This window comes from Arachis ipaensis, chromosome B04, assembly GCF_000816755.2.
Source record: "Arachis ipaensis cultivar K30076 chromosome B04, Araip1.1, whole genome shotgun sequence".
Classification (NCBI taxonomy): Eukaryota; Viridiplantae; Streptophyta; class Magnoliopsida; order Fabales; family Fabaceae; genus Arachis; species Arachis ipaensis.
Genome location: NC_029788.2, coordinates 120,141,404 through 120,148,376, shown reverse-complemented (window position 1 = coordinate 120,148,376; position 6,973 = coordinate 120,141,404). Strand labels below are relative to the sequence as shown.

The following is a 6,973-nucleotide window of genomic DNA, read 5'->3' as shown; positions in this document are numbered from 1 at the left end:
AGAGTCAAAAGATGCAAGGGATTTGGTCAAACTTGCACATAGGTTTTATGATGAAAAAAATCTACAACAATGGTACACTTACATAGATAGAAAAATGATGTAACAATATCTAAATTTAACTTTTAAGTCTTAAGTCTTTTTTATACAGATAACAAAAGTAACAATATCTAAATTTATCTTTTAATTATTTCTAGAGTAACCCCAAATAAAAAAGGAATAAGTCATACAATATTTTATCGATTTAAAGATATATCCTCCCATTTGTACTAGTCATTTGACTCATTTTCCATTGAAAAGGAAGAAATCAAAATAGATAGAAAAATGATGTAAACATGCTTTAGTTTGAATACTTTTATAGAATAAAACTTGTACGGTATAATTTATTTATATACTACCATATATTATTTGTTATAGTTATTTTCAATTTTATTATGTAAAGGTTATTCAAAATTTTTAATGTGATTTATTGATAATATAAAATAGTTTTAGATTTTAGTAGATATCAACATATGATATTTATGGATATATTTAAAAAAAAGTTAAGATTTAATTATTCTATTAGTCTTTATAATTATATTAAATTTTTAATTAGATTTTTATATTTTTTTAATTTTGTCAAAAAATTAAAATTAACAAAATATTTTGCAAAGTATAGATAATAATATCATTAAAAAAATTATCCTTTTAGAAATATTACTTATGTTGAAACCAATGACATTTTTCCATAATTAAAAACTTCAATTCAAGGACTTATAAAACTAGGGGCAGGAAAAGCTTCAAACCCCCCTAAAAAATCCTATTGTTACCATATGGAAAAGATTTTAATACAGATATTATTTTTAAATATAATACTGGCTTAAAGAATGATTTTTCTTTAGTTCTGACTTTTATTAGTTTATGACTTGAGGAGTGCAGCTGTTTTATTTCCTTGCATTGCTGAAACAATAATACAAGTTAAAGTGGATTCAGCTCCTCCAAAGCTATGACAAAGTCTTAAACTCGACATTTTTATGGTAAGACTTCTAAATAGTTGTGTGAAATGCATATATTAAGATTTTTAAAATGAATTTAATTTTTATCTAGTTATAATAGTGTAAAATATTTTATATAATCATTTAATTATATTCGTTTTTTAATCATTTTCATACCGTTAATATAAAACATAATTTTTTTGACATAGTATTATGTAATTAAATACATCTATAAATTATTTTTATAGACAATATATCAAGATTAATTTTTTTTAATTACTAAAGTGAAAAGATCAATATGTATTACGCGGCATATATTCGAGTCAGTTCACGAGTTAATGAGCGAAGTTTATTCAAGCTCAAATTCGACTTATTTAATTTATGAGTTTAAATTTAAGCTCAAGCTCGGCTCACCAGCTCACGATTTCAACTTATCGAACTATTAATGAGTCGAGCTCGAGTTGGCTCCTGAGCTGGTTTGATTCACTTCTAACCCTAGTGATGAAAAGAGAATTTTTTTTTGTGGCGGTAATAATAGCTGTTTCAGTATGAAAATATGAGATAGCTGAAAGAGAAAAACAAATAGATAAAATTATAATTTCACAATAAAATTATTTTAAAATATTTAAATATAAAATATGATTATTATATAATTAATAAATAATTTAAATTCTGATACGAATTTGTATCAAGAACTAGAGAGGATTAGAGATAATCAGAGAGAATAGAAGAGAAATCCCTAAAATTAGGGCCAAAGAGAGAAAGTAGAGTTTCCAATTACACCATGCATATCTCACATTATTACATCATACTCCTATTTATAGTATAATTCTTTAATTGGGCTAGTCCAATACTAATTGTATCATTACCCTACCCTTCAAAACAACCTTTTGCGGAAAAAATATAAATCCTAATAAAACTTTTAAAAGCTAATTACAATTAATAAAAGAAATCAAAGGATCCTAAAATAATATTTTCTACACTACTACTTAAGAAAAATAATACTACCAGGATCCCAATGTTTAAAATAATATTCATCTATTAAAAGATAACAAGCTTCTAGGATGTGACCCAAAAAAATGAAATAACCCTTGATGGACCTTAGTATACCTTCAGCAAAAATTGTCATTGATCTTTGATCGGTTAACAAAAATGTTGGGCTGGCTTCAGCCTGGTAGAATTGGGCTTGCCATTGGCCCACTACATACCACAAGGGTCTCCAATGCATAGCCTCATTAGTCACCCCTCTCATAGGTGAATCTCTTCTCCCCTTTTTCCCATGCTCTGCATCCTTCACCCACCTTGTTCTGAAACCACCCTCGCGGTTCCAAAGAAAAACCGCCGTCGCGAGCTCGCATGGAGGAGCCGGTACTGCCTTCCAGCTCCCGTCTCTTTGTTGTCCGCTGTTCTCTGTATGCATGGAGGAACCGGCACTGCCTTCCTGCTCCCTTCGCCACTGCCCGCCATCGCAATTGTTTCCTCCTCCCCGATCCCAAGGGAAGACAGCCGCTAGTAGTGGTGGTGGATTAGCTACGATTGGAGAGACTGGACGGAACCCCCGAACCTTGCGATCTCTGCCACTCCGTCCCAACTCCCTGGAACCAGTCGCCGAAGCCACGTCGTGAGAGACCGTCGACAAATTCGGCGCACCCTGCGCTCCTCGCGTCTCCGTTGTGGAGGTGCCGCGACGGTTGGTCAGATTGGTAACGTCATCGTCATCCATCGTCGCTGCTCCGTCAACCCCGACTTTCGCGAGTGTCCGCTTTCCCTTTGCGATGGCGCCGAGATCGGCGCCGCTGCCTCGGAGTAGAACTGCAGCCTCGCCGGTGCTGGTGGTTGGTGCCAGGCCAACCGCTGCATCTGGAAATGCATAAGGTGGCTTTGGCTGTGGTGGATTCACCCCCTCTGCCTCTGTGTGCTCTAGAATTAGAGGTATTGGAATTGAATTTCGAAATCCTGCTTGATCTGGAATATCTGGTGATTCTACGGGTTGAACTACAAAACTGAACGCTGATTCTTTTTCTTTTGCTGCCTCTATGATTGTTGAATTTTGGCAAGAATTTTGCTGAGATTGTGAAACTGCGTCTTTGTAATTACAAATTGACAATAATGATTGCTGAATTTAAAAAAAAGAAGAATATTATGTGACATGTTTAGATAATAAGTTTTAGAAATTGTGGCATATTGATTAAAAACCTAAAAAATGAGTGAAGAAAAGAGGGAAAATTCATTAGTTTTGAAAAAAAATATATTATTTTAATTATAATAAAATAGAGTACAATGTGATACATTTTGATTGTCACATTAACGATATATTTTAATTTTAATTGTAATAAAAAAATATTATGTGTTACATTTTAATTGTTAAATTAATAACTAATATTAATATATAAAAAAATGTAGTAGTGAAAAGAGGATAAAATATAAAAAAGATAAAAAAAACCTCCTTAATTTAAAAAAAAAAAATTTTTAATTTAATTACAATAAAAGTGTATCAAGTATTATATTTTGATTATAAAATTATTATTTTAATTACAAAAGCTACTATATAATTATTCTATAAGTCAGGTTTTACTTTAATTTGTTCTTCATTTTATTAAAAAAAAGTGCTCTTCATGTATTTAGTGTGTGGCAATTTTAACTAGAGCAGCAAATACATTCCCTTACTCAAGGTAGTTGGGCTCAAGCTAAGTTTTAAGCCAACCCTATAAGACGTGTGCATTTAATTTGCATAGCACATCAAACAATTTTCTTCAGGTAAATATATCCCTTTGTTTTTTGTTTTTGTTTTCTCTTATTTGAATTTAATAAAACTTATTTATTATTGAATCAAGAGTTTTTTATTAGAATATATTTCATTTATGAATGCAATATTTTTTTTATATTAATATTAGAATTGGACAATCAATAAAAATAATTAAGATGATACTAAAATATAAATTTATAATTTCATTTTTTTTTGACAAAAGTATTTTATATATGAAAATTTCATTTAATATTTATAAATGATAAAATAATAAAAGATAAAATCTAAGTTTAAAGAAAAAAATAGATAAATTTTATATTAAATTAAAATTTTAGAGTGAGTTCAATATTTGATTATAAAAAATTTTAACTCATAAAAATAAAAATAAATTTAAATATTTTTACTTTTTAAATCTACACATAAAATATTACTAACACAATAAGATATTCTTTTTAAATAATAGTTTATTATAAATAAAAAGTTTCACTTATTTTTTTTTTCCTCCAACGGTCCAACCAAACTTGTATTGCATTATACTGGATGAGTCCTATAAGATTCTGATTGATTAAAGTTTTAGGAGAATTTTAATATTATATATGAAACTTAATATGCTTCTATATGATTCTTACATTATATATAATCGATATGAAACTTAATATATTTATTTCATTTTACTTGATTATAGTTAATGGTATTTTAATATTTTTTTATTTTTCTTTGTATACATTACTTAATAAGATAATAATTTTATGGAGCCCTTTTTAATGAAAAAATAATAATATTTTCACGATTACTTAATAAGATAATAATTTTATGGAGCCCTTTTTAATGAAAAAATAATAATATTTTCACGATTACTTAATAAGATAATAATTTTATGGAGCCCTTTTTAATGAAAAAATAATAATATTTTCGAGAATCGTGAACCGAGCTTAATTTTCGTAAGCCGAACTTGAGCTTGGTCTAACTTGACTCATCTCAGCTCACTTCCACTCATCACCGCCCCTCACCATATTACTGCGGCCAACCACCTATAACCAGTTATATACAAAAAATGCTTGAAGAATCACGCCATTGTTCTGGACTGTCATATTCTCAACTGCTGCGGAAAAGTCATGCTAGCACTCATTGCTACCATCGACGACCTGCACCCATCAAGTACGCTGCCTTATGTTGCCGCTGCAACTTCTACGACAGCTCCGCCGTCGAGTTTTGTTGATAAAATCGCCACCAACCTCCTCCATGCCGAACTGGAGTTCCAACTTTGCCAATCTCCTATGCTTATCCCCACCTTTCCTTCTCCGGTGCTAACATGGTGGCAGTGTTGTAGAGTGCTATGACACCAATTTCCGCACCACAGTTTTAGCGTCTCCGAGGACGATGCAGAAGGAAGATGATGATTTGGTTCGAGAGTTTTGTAGCTAGGTTGGTATTAATCATCATGGTGTTTTCAAAGTTTGGAACAAGAATAATTTGGCAAGAAAAGAGAATAATAACGGTGTTGTTGCCGTCATTAATGATGGTGATATCATGAAAAATGTTTCATGAGAGAGAAGATAAAAAAAAGAATAAAAAAGATATTTTACTAAATTATTTTATATTTTTTTATATGAATCTTTAAAATCTAAATCTAATATTCTCTCTGGTCATTTAAGACAATTCCGTATAACATTATATATTTAGAGTTTTGCTAATAATAAACACTTGAAAATAGCTAAAGTAATAAAACAAAATTATAATTTCTCTAACATATTAAATTTATCCAAATCCTGGTTAGTTCGTGTTTATTTTAAGAAATTTGTGAAAAAATTCATTTTTTTTATTGTAACCAAAACTCATATAATCTTTGAGAAGTTAAAGGTTAGAACGATGGTATTTGAATTTTGGTGGAAAAATTCTGGAGACAGAACAGAATTATTGATATCATTGATGACTGTTAGCTACTGTTTTGAACTTCCTGGGCATGTTTCCTTCCTTTCCTTTTTGTTAATTTCTTTAGGACACCAAAAAAAAATTATCCAAATCCTTGTAAATTTCATATTTCTAATATTCATAGATCACTTGTGAATCATATCCTCACACTTACATCATACATTAGAACATAAGCATATAACAAAATTATATAGCTAACAAATTATATTATTGAATTCAGCTATACTCGAATAGAAAAGAGTATATAGATTTTGAAATGGCACAATAATGAGTATATACAATGTTGTTATAAAATATATGCCGCGTAATACATATTGATTTTTTCACTTTAGTAATTAAAAAAAAATTAAGTTTGATATGTTAATATTATGTTAAAAAAACTATATTTTATATTGACGGTATGAAAATGATTAAAAAAAATGAATATAATTAAAAAAAATGAATATAATTAAAAAAAATGAATATAATTAAAAAAAATGAATATAATTAAAAAAAATGAATATAATTAAAAAAAATGAATATAATTAAACGATTATATAAAATATTTTACACCATTATAACTAGAACAAACACATAATTAACAATAGATTTCATTCGATTTTAGACTAAGGGATACCAACTTCCAATCATAACAAAAATTATACCACATAAATATTCTAATATCACAGTTGGGAGTGTACTCACCTATGACGTTTCTTTGACTTCTTCTTCGCTTGACCACCCTTCGCTATTTTTCCATCACCAGATGATGCAGCATCCTCTGCTCCTGCTCATTAGAATTTAGCTAAAAACAAACAGAATTATCAGCTAAAAGAGTTTAAGACAGCACAATTAAAAGATTATATTTCAGAAGAGGAGAGAAATTACATCAGAAGGAACAAGGATATGGTGCGAGAAGAAGAGTGATGGCTCAAAAGATTCTGTAATAACTTCCTGAAAGGAGAAAAAGAAAAAAGTTAGAACCAACAATGATATAAAATAGACACTTGTTCCTTAGAAAGTATAATTTTTAAATGTGTTTAGAGAAGAACACCTTGACTACCTTTTTTTAGAGAGAAACCAATGATGAAACCTTATTTATATAATGATATCAATGAACATAATATTATTTATTATTATTTTTTATAAACATGACCAAACAGATTTAGAAACTATGATCCTGGAAGAACATATGTCGACAAACAACAACAACATAAGCAATTAAATATAATTAGCTAATACATAATAGTAAATTCTCAATAGTAGTATATGTATAAACATAGCAGAACAGAACATACATGAGCAATATTAGAACAAAAAGACCATGATATCAACAAAAGAGACA

At 29.1% G+C, this 6,973-nt stretch overlaps 1 long non-coding RNA gene across 1 annotated transcript; it reads right to left on the bottom strand.

Annotated features, from left to right (window-relative positions):
• On the bottom strand, nt 6,263-6,612 carry LOC110270775. Its single transcript, XR_002360409.1, has 2 exons — nt 6,517-6,612; nt 6,263-6,433 (listed from the first exon to the last, which is right to left on the bottom strand). It is a non-coding gene; the product is annotated as an uncharacterized LOC110270775 (long non-coding RNA).